We start from the raw sequence: 22069 nt of genomic DNA, 5'->3' as shown, positions 1-22069 counted from the left end.
TCATGTTACTGTTTTTGCAGACAAAGTCGTTGAAGTTGCAGGTTTTTGCCGGTCAGTTTTTCTTCGACGTGTGTGCACGTTCGCCGTTGTATGCATGTGTGGTGGCCAGTGTGCATGTGCACGATGGTAAAGTGAAAGTGGTCCACTTTAATATGCACCCAATGTAACATGATTGTGTAATGTCGATTCTCAACTTTAATCGCAGATTTTATCAAGTGACGTTAGATATACTAGTTAGAAAAGGTGATAAATATAGTTGAATCTATAGAAAAATTATCAAATTCGTGGACATGTCATCGTGGAACATAAACTCTTTTGTGTGGCTGTGGTGCGTAGTAAGCAGTTGTACGCAGATAGCCTCGCTAATATGGACGCGTAGAGTAGCGTTGTACGTGTAGTTAGCACGATTAGTCGCGGAGTAACAAGCGTAGTTGAATGTTCCACGATGTCCACGAATTTGATAATTTTTCTATAGAAGTAGGGATACATTGTCATTGATTCACATTCACTGATTCAGCGATTCGCACGGACGGTAATTTTTTGCGAGCACGCCACAATTCTCTGCCGAGTAGATTTCTTGCAATACATGAATATTTGGCTTATTTACCATCCAATTTATATCCTTTCAATGGATGTACCTGTATATCTTTAGCATATCCAGCGCGGTCAAAAAAAGTTTTTTGAGGTTTCTGATCGTTACGATGAAACACTTTTTAATGACACAATTTTCTCAGTTTTTTCAGCCTTTTTGTTTACTCGATGTTATTGATGTGACCTGGAAGTAACTGATTAGTCTTGACCCCAGAGTGCAACATGGCTGTATCGCGAACATGACTTGACGACAGAAACCGGCTGTAAATGAGGTGGGTCATCTTGTGACTTGCATTGTTTTATCACCGAACACGCTTGTCGGACGTAGGGGGGTCGATGGCTTGTAAATTATCTTTTAGGGTATCAGAAATTCCAAGTTTAATTTACTTGGATGTACATTGAATAAGAATAATAAGGTAATGATTTGGAGATCAGATATGTGAGTACCGTACCAATTTCATATAAATTGACTGAATTGCAAAAAAAAAATTGTTGAAATGTTTGAGCTGCGCAAAACGTTAAGTGTGTAAATCCCATTGACACACAAAATGGCAGTCTCTGTCTGTGTACAAACGGCGTACACAAGACTGGCAAGCGAGTGTAGTTGAATCCAGGATGGGCAATTGCCATCAATCATCATCAGCATTATAGACTAAAGTTAGACCACCCGCATGACCCGAGCCGAGCTATATATTACTGAAATGCCCTGAGCCTACGGGTGTCTCCCTATCTTTTTCAGGCTTTTAACCTTTTTCTTGGGTATGAAACGTTCATCAAGTGAAATGACTTCGGCGGCAACAAATTGCGTCGCCATCAACCTGACGAACAGACATTGACCTAGGGCAGTTTGTTGACGCACATGACTTGTTTTCTTGCTGTATTTGCACAGGGCGCACATTCCTGATTATTTGTGTATTTCGGATTTGTGTATTTCGGATTTTCTTATAAATGAAACCAAAATTATTCCTATTGTTCCCAAACACTGTGTGTTTGCACTCACCAATGTATTAGATGCAAACACAGCTCAATACAGGAAGTCCCAGACCTGATAAATGGCATAGTACTTGCATTGCCTTGGCCCAATTTAGACCTATTTAAAATGCTTAAATTTTCAGGATGATCATGTAATTGTTGTTATTATATTTTAGTGATCCACAGCCTCATCCTCCCATGTTGAGTTGTTGAGTTTAAAATACGTACGACCAACATACACTTTGTTTCTGTGCAAAAATTAGACCGCTCGACCATTTGTTTAGAGACATGACTTCCAATAAAGCGACAGTCTCTGTATTGTTAGGATTCATGTTTTATTAATAAATTCTGTTATTTTGTGAAGTACAGTTCTTCCATTGTCGTTTTGCTCCATGTTTTCAGTTCTCTGTGTTTCGTGTTATTTAGCAGGAAATCACGCATCATCCATATTACATGTACCACACCCTGAGAAAATCATTACATTACTTTCTCAACAAGAAACTTGTTTTCAACTAGAGACTGACCGATCAGATCGGTAGCTTCGAATCGGGCCGATTATTAGCTTATCGGTAGTGATCTGCATCAGCCGATTTTTCCTTCATCCGCCGATGTAATGCACCGATCACCCAATATCATGAAAGCAATTGTTGAAGCTTAACAGGTATTCATTTATTGGTATATTTCTTTGAATTAGACTAGTTAAATCAAGCGAAATTTAGCAAAAGAACAAGCTTTGTAGGCGATAAACATACATTCATACCGTGATTCAGGCATGCAGCTGAGATAATCAGGTAATTCCCCGCATGCACATGTACAATTGTAGTTCTTACAATGTACTTCCGGGTTACACACATGCGTGTCAGATTGGAGAGAGCTACGGGCCGTGTGCAAAACTCAACACTTCCGGGTTACACATGTGCGTGTCAGATTGGAGAGAACTACGGGCTGTGTGCAAAACTCAATACTGACTTGAACGTACAAACACAATATTAAAATGGGGCGATCGAATGATTCGACGGACTCGGATATCAGGGGAAAGGTAAATTGAACTTAGAATAATCATGGTCAAATTAAGTATTGTAAATGAGCACGGGAGTGTATTTTTGTGCTCAGAGCATACATAATTATGGTAATACTTTGCGTACAAGTACCCTTTCAACATACAGGTGAAATTTACTCATGGCGATGGCAGCCATTGTTTACAATTGGGGAATTGGTAATCGGTGATCGAATCGGCAGATCAAAGAGGGAATTGATCGGCCAATCGGCCGATTCAGATAGGGACCTGATCGGTCAGACACTATTTTCAACTGTAAGGTGACTACGGTCAGTCCATGCCAACTCAGCAAGGGGTGTACACCATACCGTGGATTTTTTCTTAGTTTGTGTATTGATAGATATCAATGAAAAACCTGAAAATATGAGCCTCTTACTCCATTTCGTTTTCGCACAGCGTCAGTTTGAAATTGGGGGTTAATTGAAAAGTGTGTGGTTGCGTGAAAGTCCAACTTAAAGAGGCCATTTCTCCCAAACTACACGCCCTAGAACATTCAAATGCTCTATTCTGGGGTTTTTTGGGTGTAGACTTCAAATTTGCTAAAATCAAATCCATATCTTGCTTCCAAACACAGTTATATAGGACCCCCAAAATGGGAAAAATTTCATTTGAAGTTTGACCATACTTTGGGCGCAGGGGCATCTATTCTTCCGTAAATCGCCCCCAAAGGGAAGGGAATAATTTTACCCCTTTGGGGAAGAAATTTGCATTTTGAAAAAGAAAAAAATAGAAGGGAAAAACAGAAGAAAGTCAACAGGATTCAAGGAAGATTAAAAATAAAATTAACTAATTTGGGGGAAATGTATAACTGGAACATGTATTATTATGTTTTATGGCTATTTTTGGAATGATATTGATGGTCACTGGCTGGCAGTGACTGAGCACAGGGTAGATGAATTCATCAAGTGTCGTAGGGAAGAATTATATGGGTACATAGCATTAGCATACATGTAGTGGTCCCTTGGCTTTTATCCATTCCCATCCCAAAAACAATTATTTTGAGGGAAACCATGGACTTAAAGCATAAAACAGAGAAAAGTTGGGTCAGTAATTCTTCCCTGCCTGGGCAATATAGTGACTATTGGTCATACTATAGGTAATAATGCACACAAAGATTAAGGGAGCTCTCCCCGAAAATTTCTCCCAGTGAGCACCAACTTTTACTTCAGATATATTTTAGATTGGTCCCAGATGAACTCTTATGATCTAGATTCCAGCTTTATATAGTTTTAGCAGAGTTGCATAAATGCAGCATAACTATATGTCTGCGGTAGTGCTAGATTGATAAAGTGGGGGTCTGCAGGAACCCCTGAACTTCCAGAAAATTTAAAAATAGATGGTCCGAACTGTATTTTGGTTTGTCCGGGACCCCCAAATGCAGCCTAGTGCTACCCCTGAATAATCCAAGTAATCCAAGTGCAGAGTAATGCATTATGGTAGCCAGACTGATAATCACACTTTTTACATTATATACATGATGATGTGCAATGTCAGAGGAATATATATCAAAGGTGATCTATCTTGGAAGAAAAGTACCTTGGTGTAAAATTTGGTCCTTCCTTGCATGCTTGTCCTTCAGTAAACATGCAGCCATGGTAGCTAATAAAGCCAATAGAAATTAGAATTGTAGGAATCACCTGTGGAACCTTTTGACTTCATGGTTGGATGTGGAGATTCTAAAGATACTCTACTGTGTACTTGTAAGACATTGGTATAATTTTAAAGACCATTTAGACCACATCTGTATGCCAATAGCATCTGGAATCCATAATACAACAAAGACGCCCAGTAATAGAGAAGGTACCGTATTCATTCCAATAAGCGCCCAGGGCGTTTAACAAAGTCATTTTGGGTGGGCGCTTATTTTTTTACCTGGTTTCTGTAATTTTTCGTAAGGGGCGTTTATATTAGAGACAAATTTTGATATGTTATAAAAGGGCCCTGAGATGTTCTAGTAGCTTTTCTGATGCAGAAAATGTATTGCAAGTTTACACAGGATTGTAGTCCTCCAGCTATTTCACTGTATCGATGTCTCTCTGTCACTTCAACATTTATGGTATCCTTTAGCAAAGAAAAAATACCCTGGGTGGGCACTTATTGTGGCATGGGTGCTTATTGGAACGAATGCGGTACATGTACAATGAAAAGCTACCAAGATTGTTCCAAGTTTAGCTTACAGCAGGATAGATATGATACAAGTTTTCAAGATCATGCACGGAATCAATGACATGGAAAAAGAAACCCTATTTAGGATGGATGATAGCAAGACTGGCACAAGAGGATGCACCTACAAGATCCAGCAACAGTACATGAGGCTCAACCTGAGGTCACACACCTTCAGTTCAAGAGTTGTCAACCAATGGAATGCCCTTCCAGAACATGTTGCCTAGTGCTGAAACTGTAGGTTTAAAACTGGAGTTGACAAAGCAATGGCCAATGAGTACAACAAGTTTTCATTTTCCTTACCCCTATAATACATAACTTTTGTTATCAGTGTGTAGTATTTTGTGAGAAAAATGCAAAATTATCAGAGGGTGTAGTAATTGTACCACCTAAAAGTTGACACTTTTACTTCAAGCTTTACCTGTCATGCATTTCTTTGACTTAGTTCCTACTGACAGTTCCTTAAATGGTGCTGTCATACTGTGAAGCTCTGTCCATTTTTTCAGGAAAGCTTATTTCAAAAAGCTCTTATCTCATGATGGAGGACTTTCATATGTACGCAGGTGGCTCAGTTTCCAAGTTATGAGCCTTTGAAGTTGATGCTTTAAAAACCTTTTCATTCATTTCTTTGAGAAATCCTTCAGGACTTAGTTCCTGCTGACAGTTTATTTAAATGGGTGTCAGACGGGGACCTCTGTCCTTTTTTTTCAGGGAAAGTCATGGAATATTTCCTGAAATGGCCATGGAAAGTCATGGAATTTTGGTGGTCAGAAAGTGTATGAACTCAGGAAATGAATATCAGCATTATATAATCCTTGGTTTGGAGGCTCAGTTTAAGCTGATATTCTGATCCACTATTACAATCCTCAGCTTTGTATTGGTGGTGTCTTGGAACTGTCACTAGGATCCACAACATGCTCATTTATCTGGGCACAATTCTTTAATCCCAATAAATTTGTACATTCATTGAATGACCTTGGATGCATTGGCGACATTGGAGCTTGTAGTAAATTCTAATTTTCTTGACTTGACTACAGTTGTTTGGCTCAAAATTGAAAGGGGGATGTATATGACAGTAAAAGCTAACATTTTATGGAAAAGAAAATACTACTAATAATAATGATAATAATATAATTTAGTATGATATGGTGAAATGTATGTGTGATTATCAAGTTATTCACTGCTGACAGTCTAACCTTGTCCAGTCATGGCCTCTTACAATCTGTAAAGACAAATCTATGCCCTAGTCTTGGCACAAATTGGCGTTTACGGTCAGCGACCAATTCAGGCTTAATAGGTTTGGGTTTTTGTCCTTGTCTTCCTTCCCAGTCATCAAACCACAAGGCATTATAGATAGAGCTTGCCACAACATTCAGTGGGATGTTCCTGTTGAAATCCATACACCCCCTATGGAAGACATGATCTTAATCTCCCATACAGGGAGTGTGAATATCAAATTGGGTTACCTGAATGGGTGACTCCATTTGAAGTCTTTACTCCTTGTGTGGGTGATTAAGGTCATGTCTTCAATAGGGGGTGTATGGATTTGAAAAGGAATAGCCCAATTTGTTTAGTGCTAAGGGAGAACATGAATCAATTTGCTTGAGGAATGAAGAGAACATTAATTGAGTGAAAAAAAAAGAGAAAATGTACACAGCCAAGCAAAGGGTATGCAATTATGCATGGTGTACTGTGGAATGAAACTGATTATGAGAATAATCAAAAGCAGAATTTTCCTATGTTTTTTTTAATTTTCAAACCGAGTGTGCCCCATCTCCCCCAGGTTTACCTGTGATACTACTCCACTGCACGATTGTGTTTTATAATATAATGTGAAACATGTCAAATTTTGATAGCTTTTGATTCAAACTAGAGCATTTGGCTATCTCTTGATCCTTGGAGCAGGGCTGTACGCAGGTGGGTGCGGGGGTGCGTGCCCCCCCAAATTTGCCAAAGTGTACAAAAAGTCCCAAAATTTCAGAATTTGCGAGCGTAGCAAGCAACAAAAAAAATCAGTTTTTTTACGGGTTTTTCGTTAAAAAATGTCCAAATTTTGGAAAGAAAGTCCACTTTTCACAAAATCGCCCCCCCCTTGGGAAAAAGGTCCACTTTTTCAAAATCAGCACCCCCAAACAAAATCCTGCGTATGGGCCTGCCTTGGAGTGAGTACAAAGTTACAGTTGTCGCTGCCGAAGTTGACGTTCAAGTTCTGAAACTGAGTAACAATGTTCAGAGGCCCACAAAATATCTTGTAGATCTACCTAAAATAATGCAGGGGTAGAATTTTGTAACAGAGAATCAAACTTCATTCTTGCGAATGCGATATAGTTGTTTGCAAGAATCATTGAGACTCACTCAACCTTTGCCGTGTAAACAGAAATTTTAAAATGTTTTTGAGAATAAAGATTGATTCACACAATATTTTAGTTCACAAGAATCTTTGTGAGAATCCAGTTAATAGCTTATTGGCGAAATTCCAGCGCTCTGAACTTGGACAAGTGAAGATTCAAATGAGAGAATTTGGCTATTTCACCATCTTGTGATAAGTTCAATGTACCGTATTCATTCCATTAACTGCCCATGTCCCTATAAGCACCCACCCAATAAATTTACAACAAACTGCCCATGCAAATCTGGATCATGGTCCGAAACATATGGCACACTGATGATGATGGTTGAATACAGAGGAGGCTTAAAGGCATTCCTACAATGCACTATGATTGGGAAATTTGATCAATATAACCTAATTTTAAAGGCAAAGTCCCCATTGCCACACACACAAAATGGTAATTTTAAAACTACAGCCAACAAGCTAATAGTTGAGACTTATGACTGATATTTGATTTTCTTACAGGAAACATTCATATTGTCCCACTGCATTAATTTTATTCCTAAGTCTCGATGTTTTGAATGTTAAATAATACAATGAAAACACCAGATATTTGCACACAATCCCAATGCAAGGTATGATCAACTGTACCACATGTGTACAAAAGCCAGACATATTACAAGGTCAGAAACCCCATTGGGTTGTGGGAATGTCTTTAAACATCCTCTGGGTTGAATATTTAGGGCCGTTTTTTATGGACCAGTATTCAGTTATGTAAGCAATGTAAAAAATAAGCGCCTACCCAAAATGACTTTGTTAAGCGCCCTGGGCGGTTAATGGAATGAATACGGTAACTAACAGCAAACATGATTAGCAAAAACTTGTTGTGTTGTTGATGTCCAAGTTGACATTCAAGTATTCAAGTTAATATGAAATTGAGTACCATTGACCAGAGGCCTTCAAAAGCATTAAAATGGATGTGTTTTAAATAATGTCAAGCTATGTTAAGATTTTGATTCAAACTAGAAATTTGGCTATTAGTTCATAGTGCTCACATGTTGTTGACGCCCAAGTTGACATAATTGAGTACATGTACCGTTGATCAGAGGCCCCAAACTTTCGACAGATTTTGTATCAAAGTTTGGGAAATCTCTTCACCGTGTACGTAATATAAGTTCTGTGTAACAGCTACATGTACATTATGAGCAGAAACGTGTTATCGACGCCCAAGTTGTAGAAACTGATAGCAGTTGACCAACTAGGGGCCCCTAAAACCTGGCCATGTGGCGTGGCATTTCAAGTGTTTAAAACTGGAGATATTTCATTATGTAGAGTGCTTATGTGAGTCGTATGTAAGCGCCGGCCAGCTAACCAAAATATTCTTTCCTTGTATATGTGTGCTTGCATACTATGTGCTTTATGTCGACTGACTGGCTCTCACTTGCCAACCTTGATGGGTAATGTCCGCTAATTAACGCTTTTCACACTGTTGTGCGCTGGGTGGCCGGTCAGCAGGACAGGTGGTTGTCTTGTTTTCGAATCAATATGGCTAATGGCCACGTGGACTGGTGTTGAAGTGCAAGGCCATCTTGGTTCATTTGAACTTGGAGGAAAGTACTAACATTCCAAGTTGTATTGTCGGTTCTTGGGATGACCAAGAGAAAGGGGAGGGGCACTTAAAATTGGGTAAGTCTAGAAGTGATCAGATTGTTCTCATATTGGTATTTTCAGTGGCGTAGCTGGGGGACAAGGGAGGGCATATGCCCTGGCCCCTGGGTGCTGTCTTAGGGGGCACCGAATCGAACAACATGTCACGTCATAGGTCGATTTTGCTCTTCCTGGAAGTGGTGAAAGCCAAAAGCTGTCATTTGGAAGACCGTTTTAAGACAAAAATTCAACTTGATTGTAACCAAATTAGGGAGTGATTGCCGAATAGGGTGCAACTCTACTAGTCTTATTACAAGACTGCCCTACCCCAACCCTAAACCCTAACCCTAAACTCCGTAAACGAGGACTGGACTCAAGTCTAGAAAGTTGCACCCTATATTAGTAGTGATTGTTCACATTTTCTCACACACCACTGCCAATTGTTTCAGGACTAGGGGGGACCATTCAGTATAGCTCAGTATCCCCCCCATTGCTCCACAACACCTACACTACTGGGTACTTAGTAAGATTTCAGAGGCTGTGTACACCTAAATGTGGGTGAATACAGGTCCTCGAAAAATCGCAGGGTGTATGGCATTCTAAGGGGGCCAACTGTGATTTGACACAGTTTTTTTAGTTTGAGTTCTGTGTAGGCTATACTATACAGGTACAGGGTGTCTCATTAAAAATAGGCGCTGTGGATGGGGAGACTTAAACTTAAAATATCGTCAGAAAAATTCAAACTTAATTGAAGATGCAAAAACAAATCATTAACCCTAACACTGACCCATGCTTTTTGGTATCGGAAGTCAAAGAAGATCAGAATTTTTCAAGAAGAAGAAGAATTTTGACTTGGCACCCCGAGATTCGAACCTTTGACCCCCGCATGCCAAGCACACGATCGCGGACCGCGGTAGCTGCGCGGGTTATTGCTGCCCGGCCCGCAATTCCGTGAGCATATCACACTTCGGGTGATTGCGTCATCGCAGACCCTGGGATGCATGCATGTTATGAATTTTTCATCGTGGTATTTTGAGGTTTTACTGGTGTTAGGGTTAGAAGACACTCTCTGGAAGAATACATCTTACCTAACCCTAACACTGACCCATGCTTTTTGGTATCGGAAGTCAAAGAAGATCCGAAGTTTTCAAGAAGAAGAAGAATTTTTGACGATACGGCCCCCGCCGAGATCTACTCTCTTTCCCCCACGCACGCCAAGCACCGATCGCGGACCGCGGTAGCTGCAATATTGCTGCCCGGCCAGCAATTCCGTGAGCATATCACACTTCGGGTGATTGCGTCATCGCAGACCCTGGGATGCATGCATGTTATGAATTTTTCATCGTGGTATTTTGAGGTTTTTACTGGTGTTAGGGTTAGAAGACACTCTCTGGAAGAATACATCTTACCTAACCCTAACACTGACCCATGCTTTTTGGTATCGGAAGTCAAAGAAGATCCGAAGTTTTCAAGAAGAAGAAGAATTTTTGACTTGGCACCCCGAGTTCAAACCTTTCACCCCGCATGCCAAGCACACGATCGCGGACCGCTAGCTACACAAGTTATTGCTGCCTGGCCAGCAATTCCGTGAGCATATCACACTTCGGGTGATTGCGTCATCGCAGACCCTGGGATGCATGCATGTTATGAATTTTTCATTGTGGTATTTTGTGGTTTTTACTGGTGTTAGGGTTAGAGTCAGTAAAACATGTCACTGTACAAGGATATTGGGGTAGAACTGTGTCTTGACAGACGAGGATATGGGCTGTTCCAGTTATAATCCATACACCCCCTATGGAAGACATGACCTTAATCTTCTACACAGGGAGTGTGAATTTCAAATGGGTTTACCTGAATGGTGACTCCATTTGAAATCTACACCCCCTGTGTGGGAGATTAAGGTCATGTCTTTATAGGGGGTGTATGGATTTCAACTAGAATAGCCCAGTGCTTGTTTGTGTACCAATATAAGTTGCTGACTAAGCTTTTTGAATAAAATGAAAAAAACTAAAACTAAATTATAAATACTGAACTCTGTATGATTTGTAATGTATTACTAATTTTGCCAAAACCTTGAACTGAAATAGTCATTGCTAGGATTTGCAACCTAACTTCATTATTTCCTTTTCTATTAATTTGTGTTTCAAATTTAGATATAAATTAAAGTAAATTTGTACAACTATATTGTTTAGTTGTAGTTCTATGGCACTCTAAGAATCTTTTAAGTTTAAGTCTTAAAAATGTTGTCTTGCTATAAAGCATTACAAGTGTTCTTAAAATTCACAAAAGAATTAGCCCATATGTATCAAAAAACACATTGACTTTGGAAGTGAGCTCGAGACACAGAAAAATATTAATTCCGCATGAAAACAAGCAAAACGATCTAAATCTCAAACTGCATCCCTAGAATGGTTTATGGAATGATTTAGGCCACCATGATCAACAACTCTCACAGTAAAGTGTATGGCATTGTGGGTCTGGTGTCACCCTTTTTTAGATCATCGCTCTGGGGTTGGGCTGTTCCCAGCGTACACACATTTAGGTAGGGCGATCAATAAATCCATTGATTTATTATTTATTTATGTAATTAAAATAATAAAATAATAAACCTCAAAATAAAACAACTTTAAAATGGATTTCGGTCGGCATCACCTTACTTAGACCTTGATGTTGTCACTTACATTTTTATAAGTGTCACCATTTTATTTTGAACTGAACTGATAATGACATAATCAACACTAAAATTAAATAAATACAAAATGAGATTATTTGTCATCCATCAACTAGTGACAGATATAGGTTAAGATGATACAAAGTTGAAAAAACAATGGCCTCATCCCAATGGCATAGTTCAATAACCTCAATTAAACATTCATAGTGCAAATTTGACCTCAAGTTGCAGAGTATGAGTTTTTGTACCCAAATCTTCTATTAAGGCCATTCAATGCATAAATTACAAATGTATTGGGGTTAAAGAACTGTGCCCTGATAGATGAACATGTTGTGGATCCTACTTGCAGTGTATGGCACCGAGAACTATCAGTATTACTAAGAGCAATAATGTGCAATTTCAATTTAAAGAATAGGTTCTTATTTGTGTTCCATAAAATGTTAGTTTTCACTAATCACATTATGTTCCATTTTAATTTCGGGCCAACAAATGAGGTAAAATGAAGTATAATTTCTATTTCATTCCAGCGCCTACATTTAATGTATTTTACTCGCCTATTGTATTATTATTGAGCAGAACCTCACACAGCTGGGACGTATAAATAAGACGTAAGACGAACAGCAATACATGTATGCTATGTTTGCGCACAGTTTATATATTTTACATTTTATTCAATGATACACATGCATGAGACATGTCAGCCATCACTCAATCGGTGAACTCTGAATAAAACTGAAGATCTGGATTTATTATAAAAAACTTAAATTTTACTGTAAGTAAATCACTTCAGGCTTAATCTTTCACATGGTATTTTAGTACACCATTGGGCATTACAATCATGCAAAAAAGTAGAAATTCGAGGGCTTCGCTGTGGAGAAAATCACCCATGGTTTAAAAAAGCCTTGAGAGCAGAGTAAAAAAAAAAAGGGGGAAACAATTTTGGCAGTTTAAAAGGGGTGCGGTGGGGTGGGGTGGGAGGAGAGATGGGGGCATGTAGGCCTATACACTAACATTTAAATGTTCGCTAAATTTGAATTGAATTTGATTAAAAATGATTTGGCTTCAGCATGAATTGAATTATATTGGAATTGAAATAATTGTGAACAATGACAAATTGAATTGGATTGTAATTGAACTAAGCTTGTATTATATTTATACCATTTAACAAGTTTTCAAGTTAGAGACCCAAAAAAGTGGCATGTTCAAAAGGGGGCGGGGCAAGGATTTTTGACAGGCTGAGGGATGGGGCAAGGAATTTTTGGCATGCCCAAGGAAGGGGTGGAAGTTTTTTGGCATGCCAAGGAGGGAGGGAGGGGCAAGGATTTTTTTGGCAGGCCATTTTAAAATTTGCCCAGCCCCAGGGGGACAGATAAATTATTGCACAACCCCTTATAAATGATAATGTATGTTATTCTTTGTTTTCACTGTATCTCATTTTTGCTTGGATCAGATAAAAAGTAGAAAATGTCATGTAGGATTAATTTTCTCGCTTCTCACTTTCTATGCAGCTATCACCCAAATAATGCACTTGTAAATAAATTCCTTAAGGTTAAACAAAGTATTGAAGGGCTTTACCTCCAGAAAAAATATATTATTACCTTATACGTAAGAAAATATGTCTACTTATCATGTGAAATAAAAAAATCCGGAAAAAAATGTGTGAAAATGTGTTTTTAGCCTATTTTTTTAGCTGTTATCAAGCACTATTATTCGATTTGTTTACAAGCGCCAAGCAACTGTCGTCTAGGAGAGTGATTGACATCTTTATTATTAGAGAAGAATGGAATCTGTATAGTTCATGAATATTCATGTAGTATTTACACAACCTGTATCCCAGCCATTTTTGCCTAGTTATCGTAATCGTTCATATAAGACGCCCATATGATCCATGGTGTTAAACTGATATTCCAACAACTTTATATCTCTCGATCTTTGCGATCCGATATATTGAATTTCAACTTTAGGCACATCTCTAGCAAGATAATTAAATACCTGTCACAAATAGAGGTCTTGAAATGTTACTTGCAATGTTAAAAATGTGAATAGAGAACAAATCGGTCAAACATGCTTCAAAAATATGAAGGTAATTGTCAACGCCTACTACCAGAATAGCCGGAAGAGGGCAGACTTCATAAGGGAGTGTTCATAATATATTTTAGTGGGGACAAAGAATTTGGAACTTATTTCGGGAAATTTCCTGGGTTTTTGGTTTTGTTTTTTATTTTATCTTCCTGTTCGGGTGTTTCGGTTGGCACATTTTCGGGGCATTTTCATGCACTTCACAGGAGTTTTTCGTGGTTTCTCTGTAGCTGCCGTGTGTACTTTTCCCCACGTACAGGGTATAAATCCCGGGGTATAAATAAATAAATGAATAATAACATATAAAAAAAAGAATCTGGAACTTCAACTTCAAAAAACAAGACAAATTGTACCCTGCTAAAAATATCAACCCCTATCCTCTCTGAGAATAAAAATAATAAGACTCCAACCTCACCTGCAAAAAAATACTTTTTCGGGGGATAATTTGGGATAAGTTAGGGCCTATTTTATTGCGACAATTTTCAAAATCTATAAGGTGAAATGTGTCGTGGGGATGTGCGGCAGATTTGGGGTGCATTTTCAGCCATTTAGTTAAGACTCTGTTGTATTTTTAGCCATGATTTTATTGACCCTCAGTGTCATGAAAATTAGGTTCAAGAAGGGTATTTTTCAATAATTTTCTCGAAAAAGTAAAAATTTGCGAAAACTTTCAGTCCAAAAGTTGATACAATTTTGGGTCTGTTTTCTTCAAATTTGGTTTAAAATCGTACCATAGTTTTTCGGAGTCACAGCCTCACATCCTTACCCAAACCAGCTTGAGAAGGTTCCCCCGGGTGTGTGCAAATTTGCAATTTATAGGCCTACACTCGTTATTTAAGCCTAAAATCAAAGTGTTAATACCATTAACACTGCCATGGCCCGCTTTTGTCGTGATGACTGGCTTCCAAAATGTAGGCCTATTTTAAATTATAAATCTGGTCCCGCTAGAGGTGTGTTTTTACCCGCGGAGGTCTCACCCTCGGGTTCGTGGATGTGCCACAGTTTTGGGGTAGGCCTACCTTTTCAACGACTATGATGGGTGGGTTTACAGCGAAGACCAACTTTTGGGCGCATTTTGGCAAAAGTGCCCTTAAAAAAGCGTCAAATTAGGCCAAATTTGGATGACTTTGATCCCCGCGGTACAAATGTTTTGAAGAGACCCGCCCGAGGTGTTTTTATTTTTAAAAAATGGTCGGGCCTGCTAAAAAACCTCCCGGAATCAAGCATGGGTAGGCCTACCAAAATGCCTTGAGACCCCCCAACCCAGCGCCGGGACCTACATGACATGATATTCTCCATGAGTCCACCAGAAAATATAAAAATACAACATTTTGATAGGCCTACTATATTTGTCTGTATAAAGAGCTAGGCGTACCGGGATTTGCCGACTCCAATGTTCATTTTGAACCATTAATATTTGAGCCACGGCACTCGGGAATGTGAAAAGCGTGGGGGGGGGGGGTAGGAGCAACAAATTATTCATGACGATGTGTGAGATTTTACTCATTTTCCAGCTTTTTGCGTGAGATTTATTACCTAGGCGTGAGATTATAGGCCTACTACCTTGGCGTGAGACCGTGAGAAAGTGACCCAATGCGTGAGACTCACGGCCAATGCGTGAGAGTTGACAGCCCTGCTTGTAGGCCTACCGCGTATGTCTACCGTGATGACAGTAAGCGTAGCTGCCGGAGGGGGGGGGGGGGCAATTGCAAAAATGCCTATTTGGGCCCCCGCCCCATAGTGAAGAGAAAAAGAAAAAAAGGAGAAAAGGGGAAAAAGAGGAAAGAAGAGGAGAGGGTGAGAGGAGGGGCAGAGAGATGGGGAATCCAAGCGATATGCAATACAGCTCAATAGGCCTAGGCCTACCATTTACGATTATGATAAGCCTGGCAAAAATTGTCTATTTGGGCCCCCGCCCCCAGTGGGAAATTTGGTGGATTTGGGCCCCGCCCCCATAGGGCCTACAGTCTTGCCCCTCCTGGAAAAAATCCCAGCTACGCCGCTGCGTGATGATGTTGCAAAGTTGCGGAAGTTCATTCATAAATTTCCCATTTCCACTCGACAACAACAGACCAGCACGCAGCGCCAGCAGTAGCTAATCCCCGAGCTAATCAGAGACATGTGCGTTTCTCTTTCAACAGAAAATAATGTGACCATGTGACTGACACGATGTACGCTTCAAATAATTATGCTCTCGGCGTCAAAAGTATGATAATGGAAAATATTTATAATGAACACTCCCTTATTTAGCCACACCTTTCTCGTGTTGCCTGGTATATCAGCAAAATCCTACACCTATCGCCTTCCCTTGGTAAAATCCCTGATAAAAACTTCGTGATATTGAAATTGAATTTCAGCGCCAGAACTGCCGTCATTCTAGCATCCTGGATGGATATGCAGTGGCACTGCTTGTGTTGGGGAGGCGGTATTCCCCCCAATCTTTTTCTTTCCCATCCAGTTTTTAGGCAAAATCCCCACAATTATGTAATTTTCCACTTTTGCGGCAATTTCAAGTGCAATCGTGCCCTCCGTCTCAAATTCACTTCCCCAGGCCCCATGCCCCGCGAAAAAATTTTGGTTCCGTCACTACGGGTATGGCCATAGGTAGGGGGCTTTCGCACCCAACCCCCAGTTGCCCTTGGTTATGCTGGACGTATGAGAAACTTAGAGCTTGTTCACTTCCGCCAATTTTAGACATTTTAAAGGTAGGCCTATATACAGTGTAGGCATGTATATAGCCTATAGAAAAACGGATCACAGTCAAATAAAATATAAAAATTGTAGGCCCAATAATTTTACCAATGGCATTTATTGAGCTGCTCACTTCTTGAAAATCCTATGGTTTAATATTGATATTATATAATTGAGCTCCTTGTCAAGCTCCTCAGTAGGCCTTCACATAGGAGAGTGACTAACTGAGCTCCCGCTATTTTCAGAAATGAAGGCCTGTCCTATTAAATGAATAATTAGGATTGAGGCAGCCTTTTGTTTCATTTTACAGAACTTTTTTAATCCCCCAAAATTAGTGGTTTTTTTTAATGGGGAGTAGGCTTTTAAAACGAAATTCAAATTTGGCAATATTTTCCATTGCTTAATGAATTGATCTCGTGAAAATGCCTAAACATGTGGCCAGAGCGGGATGACTGGTATAAAAATCTTAACTTGTGAGAAAGGGCGTAGGCCTATGGGGTTGTATGAGGCTGTGGATCACGAAATGCCCCTTTAATGTGTGCTAGGTAAAGTCATTCTTCCTTTCGACCTGCCAAAATTTATTCCCTCCCGGCCCCGCTTGCCAAAAATTGCTTTCTCGAAGGCTGTGCAATCAGTACCGGTATTAGCCTACTAATTATAAGCCAAAATTTCCAAGCGACTTCGCTAAAAAAATCGCTTGCCTCCCGTCTCGCCAGCCGAAAATCGCTTGTCCGCCCCCCCCCGGCCTGCCAAATTTTTGTGGCCCCCCCCCCCTTGGCCTGCCAAAAATGCCCCATTCCCTTTGCATATATAGCATATAGGCATATGCCAATTTTTTGGGATCCCCAATTTCCATACCCATACCCATACCTTAAATGGATTTCTAAATATCTACCTGTTGCAAGCGCAGCATTGGCGCTAGATTTTAAGCTAGAAAATACCTAAATATCTTAAAATCCAAACTCGGCAACACCACTTTATCGGGCAAATACAGCCCGTCGTAACATGTCGTACATAAACAATGTGTTTTAAAAAAAAATGAGAGTGTCACTTCTGTCCAAAAAATTTCGAATTTTGGCCTTGAGCAGCGACAATCAGAGGTAAGAAAAAACACAGTATGGCGCAGCTTGAAATATAGAATCACTATATCAATTTTGAAGTTTGTACTTCAAAGCACAAGCAAACGAGGTGAAATGGTTCGAAAAAAAAATTGATTTCGCTGTATCTTTTTATCGCGAAACTAGACAATTTGGCAGCAGCGAGTCGGAAAAATAGCAAATATCTCAATTTTCTGCTATCGAAATAAAAATTTAAATAGAACCTGCATGCAGAAGAGGGTTTATAGAAATAATGTAGGTCAGAATTTTGTCTATGAAATCTTGCACGGAATTAGTATTACTGGTTACAAAACGACATACAAGTGGAAGCCATTTTACTTCAAATTCGGCAAACATTTTAAACTTACATAAAAAATCGAGACAACCAATATCAAGAATGAATATGCACATTCTTTTATTGACTTGTTTGTAATGTCGTCGAAGTTCCCAACAAAATCGCCACTTCCAATGAGAAATTATGGCGTGTTCCCAAAAATCTTGATGCTCGGATATTGAAAAAAAAAATTGAAATGTTTGAAAAGTACATTTCATTTTGAGCCAAGTGGAAAATTCAAGCATATTAATGACCCTTACACTTTCAGCTTTTAGTCGTAGTTTGCGTTTTCTCTCGCCGATATTTATTTCCAGAAATAGATAAGTTTAAAGGGGGCTACGTGCATCCCATTTTGCTTCTGAAAATGGCAAAATTGTGTATAACCTTAAATAAGTATAATTTAGTACAAGGAAGCTGAGAATCACAAATTTAAAATCAAGTGAAACAATTTAAATTGGCAAAGCACAAACAGTTAAGCACACAAATATTTCATATTTTACGGCACTGACACCATTCCTGTCATCTTACACACACTTCTTCTAGCACAAGTGGTCACAAGCGGCATATTTTTCAATCCTCAAAACATCTTAATAATTAATCCTAAAAAATACAGAAATCCATCTTGCGATGCCGCACTTCACATACCCAACTACTCTTTAGATGTTGGAGGGGACACGGATGGACGAGTGTCAAGCCAAAATATTGGGAATGAAGCGCCAGAGTCATGTATACATATGTACACGGTGAACACTTGAACGTTTGAATGTAATCAAGGATTGGATTGAATCAGCGGCCGTGTTTTGTCTCAACCCCGGGATTCAACCTAGTTTATTTCACATCTTGGTTTTTTCTTGGGAAAGAAAAAATTGATCTCTGACTGGGCATGTGTTTTTCCTCACAGTTAGCGTGACACAAGTTTAAAATTTAATGTTGTGTTTGATGAATCAATATGGCAAGGTGCATAACTTTTCTTTGTGGGACAGTTTTCACTAGGGTCATAAGGCCAGTGGCGGGAGGGGCCAGGAATTTTTTCCAGGGGAGCCATTGAGGGGCAAAGTGAATTTCAGGGGGGGTGGGGGAAAAATCGACAAATTTTGCCCATAATTGCCGCAAAAAAGTGGAAATTTACGTAATTTTAGGGGGTTTGCGCCAAAGTGGGGGGGGGGGCAAGAAAGATATGGGGTGGGCAAATGCCACCCTTGCCCCCCCCCTGTAGCACCGCCACTGATTATTTCGTTTGGCAAAGATATTGTGAAATTTGAATTTCGTTCTGATATACCAGAACGAAATTACAACACATTGTCTATGGAGCAGTCAGCAAACGCAAAATCAGAATCAACTGAAATTTTGGGAATAAGCTTTTTTCGTGGATATATACTGAAAAATGTCATAAAAAGAATATGCTAGGTTCACGAAATACTCCTTTAACTGTGCAATGATTCAATTAATTTTGATGTGCATATTAAAAAGAAAATGCCCTGAGACTTGAGTCCTGTGTGATATTAAATCCTGTGTAAAAATAAAGTGACATATGTCCTGCTTAACCACAGGTATTGTACCTGATGTTGGACGAATAACTGCCTATCCCCTGCACGTCCAGTGTACATGTTCTCCATGTGATTGAAAATACTGCACATGAATATTATTGAAAATTACCGGTGCCTTCCAAAACTATATCTCTATTCATTTTGAATGTACATTAAAAAAAGTGAAAATGCCCTGAGACCTGAGTCCTGTGCGATATTAAATCGACAGATTCCATTCTTGCGCTAACCAGTATGTTGTGCCTGAATACTGAACGAGTCGGTGACCTATCTACTGCATGTCCAGTGTACATGTTCTCTGCAGACCACATAACATTAATTTTTTTGGTTCTCGTCCAGAGGATTTTCATGAATTGATGAGGGAGTTGTGTGTTTTTTCAAAATTTTCCAATAGTACTGAAGGAAAAGGAGGGGGTCTTTTTTTTTGCATATGTGAGATTCTGAGGGATAAACCCCCAGAGTACCATAAAAAGACACAAAAGCAGGGACCGTCTTTTGGAATTTGCAGGAGAGTGCTCCTGCTCATGAAATAGCTCTTCTGGAGCCTTCAAGGAGAGCTGTTTAAAGCATTTACAATAGAATGTAAGGAGAGAATGGTCAACTTATGAGAGCTAAAATTCACTCTCCTATATATATCAGATTTAAGGAGAGCTGTAGATGCTAATTGCTCTCACTCTCCTCAAAAGGTGAAAGTGATATGTGTTGTCAAAACAGATAATTTATCTTTATAAAGGTTTCCTAAAGCATTAAAAACAATAATCTGTCCTAAAAATTGAGACAGGAGGGGACCATAACCAAAATATGTAATTTATATTGGCAATTCTTGGGATTGAAAATTATTGCTGCTATGTACATAATGTTAAGTTGCTGGGTTTAATAATTAGGCTATGAATATGATATGAAATAACATCACCAGTTACTATGGCCAGTCTTTGACACAATATAAGGCCAAAAATATGAATTATTATGTTTTCCTTACCCCATGTGACCTGATTTTGGCAAAAAGCTTCTTTTTTTTGATACCGTATATAAGAAGTTAGTAAATTTAGCCAAAAAATTAAGAAAAATCACTCAGTTGCATGGCTTTAATGTCAAAATCTGTGGCAAAAGCTAGCTTGAAACCTTATTCTGTAGTGTTATTCTCATCATTATTCACCATCTTCCATTTTGGTATGTACATGATGGTGGATATTGCTGTTTTGTTGGCTCTATTTTCTAACCAAGGATGATTTAAGACGAACAGCTAGAAAAAAGAAAGTCAGCGTATTTTCCCTGTATCTTGATATTCTTCTGCGACAATGATTTTTTTTCTGAGAAACAAGATAACCAGGATATTGTGTATTATACATCACAATTATACATCATGATGAATGAACATGTGAAATGACTCGATTATTGCAACATAGACATGATATGTAAACAATAGAAATGTTTTGTCTTGTCATAATTCTATGGTATTGTGATTCTCAGTTGTTGTCAGTGCGCCATTATTGATGAATAATTGCACAAGGATGGAATGGAATAGAACACTAGCGAAAGAAGTGCTACAGAAGCACTGTTGCTGTCATGTCTTTTGCATTCAAACACAGGCTGTAAATAAGATGGGGGGGACACAATATAAAAGGACCCTCATGTTTTGGCTCATGGGGAAAAATGGACAGTGAATTGCTTCAAATGGGCCTTCATTTTGAATCTTTTTCCTACTAAAATTTTACATAATAAGTACTAATGATAGTGTACAAAGTGTCCATCAATTTGACACTAATTTTGTAAATTTTGTAAAACTTACGAGGGGCACATCCCCCTTTAGACACCAGACCTTTATTTCTAGAAACTGGTGGAGCGCTATTAATCACTCTACCAACTTTATTATGGAGCTCAACAAGGAGCTCAATTTACCATGTTCAGAATTTAAATCATGATATTTTCAAAAAACGAGGAGCTTGATAAATAGCCCTCCTGATATCTTGTCAGGAGCACTCCGAGGAGCTTTAGGGCTATGGAGCTCCTTAAAAATGAAGGTCTGAGACACACCCCATTTATAGTGTACAAAATTCTCCAAATGGCTTCAATTTGCCACTCATTTTGTAAAATGCATGGTCTTAAATCCCCCTCGGACACCCTCTGCGCCGTGCATGCACGATAGGATGGTCTCTTCGCATCCTTTATTTCAAACTTTCACATGCATTGTGTATATTGTATCCCCTCCCCCCTGATCATACTTTGAATTGATGTTTTAGGTGAAAAACCACAGAGGAGAGAGAAAACAGAGAGCGTACCACCAGTCAAAGTCCCTGTGTATTGTTTATGGTGAGTTCTCGCATATTCACAAGGGCCGATTATTCGATCGTACCGTGTCAAACAATCACGCCAGTGCTGCGTGCCTTTGTGTTTGCGTGCTTTCGTGATAGGCCATGAAAATACGCGGTAATTGCGTAGCAGTCTCGCCTGTCGCATTTCATGGAACAATCGGCCCTCATTATCGGATGATGTGGAGACTTTGACTGGTGGTACGGGCTCTGTTTTCTCTCTCTCTCTGTGGGAAAAACTTGAACAGGTCTTCATTTCAACTACTGACTTCATTTGCGTTCAGGGGTGGGGCGTGGATTTCAAATAGCATACCTGAATGGGTGACTTACATATGAAGAGCTTTGTTTCAAAACCCCTTACATCCACTTTTGGCCAAATTGAGTTATTGGCATAATATTATAGTGTGGGTGAAAATACACATTTTGGTGGTTGTTTGACCTTCATACTACCTTCCCTTCCGAGTTATCGCATATTTCCGTTTGGGAAATCTTAGGAATTTCCGAAATCTGAACTTAAAATGAATATAGAATTGTTTTGTTTTAAATTTTTTGATGTATAATGGTAGCCTGGAATGTTCTTTACCT

General features: G+C 39.2%; 1 protein-coding gene and 1 long non-coding RNA gene across 2 annotated transcripts in view; one reads left to right on the top strand and one right to left on the bottom strand.

Moving 5' to 3' along the window:
* Positions 1 to 22069, bottom strand: part of LOC140139972 (uncharacterized) — a 130795-nt gene that overhangs the window by 74470 nt on the left and 34256 nt on the right. The gene's annotated exons all lie outside the window — the stretch shown is intronic.
* The window catches only part of LOC140139975 (uncharacterized), a 50902-nt gene that overhangs the window by 141 nt on the left and 28692 nt on the right, over positions 1 to 22069 (top strand). The gene's annotated exons all lie outside the window — the stretch shown is intronic.

The sequence above is a fragment of the Amphiura filiformis genome, chromosome 18 (assembly GCF_039555335.1).
Source record: "Amphiura filiformis chromosome 18, Afil_fr2py, whole genome shotgun sequence".
Lineage (NCBI taxonomy): Eukaryota > Metazoa > Echinodermata > Ophiuroidea > Amphilepidida > Amphiuridae > Amphiura > Amphiura filiformis.
Note: the sequence above shows the minus strand (reverse complement) of the source record. Positions and strands in the feature narration are given on the sequence as shown.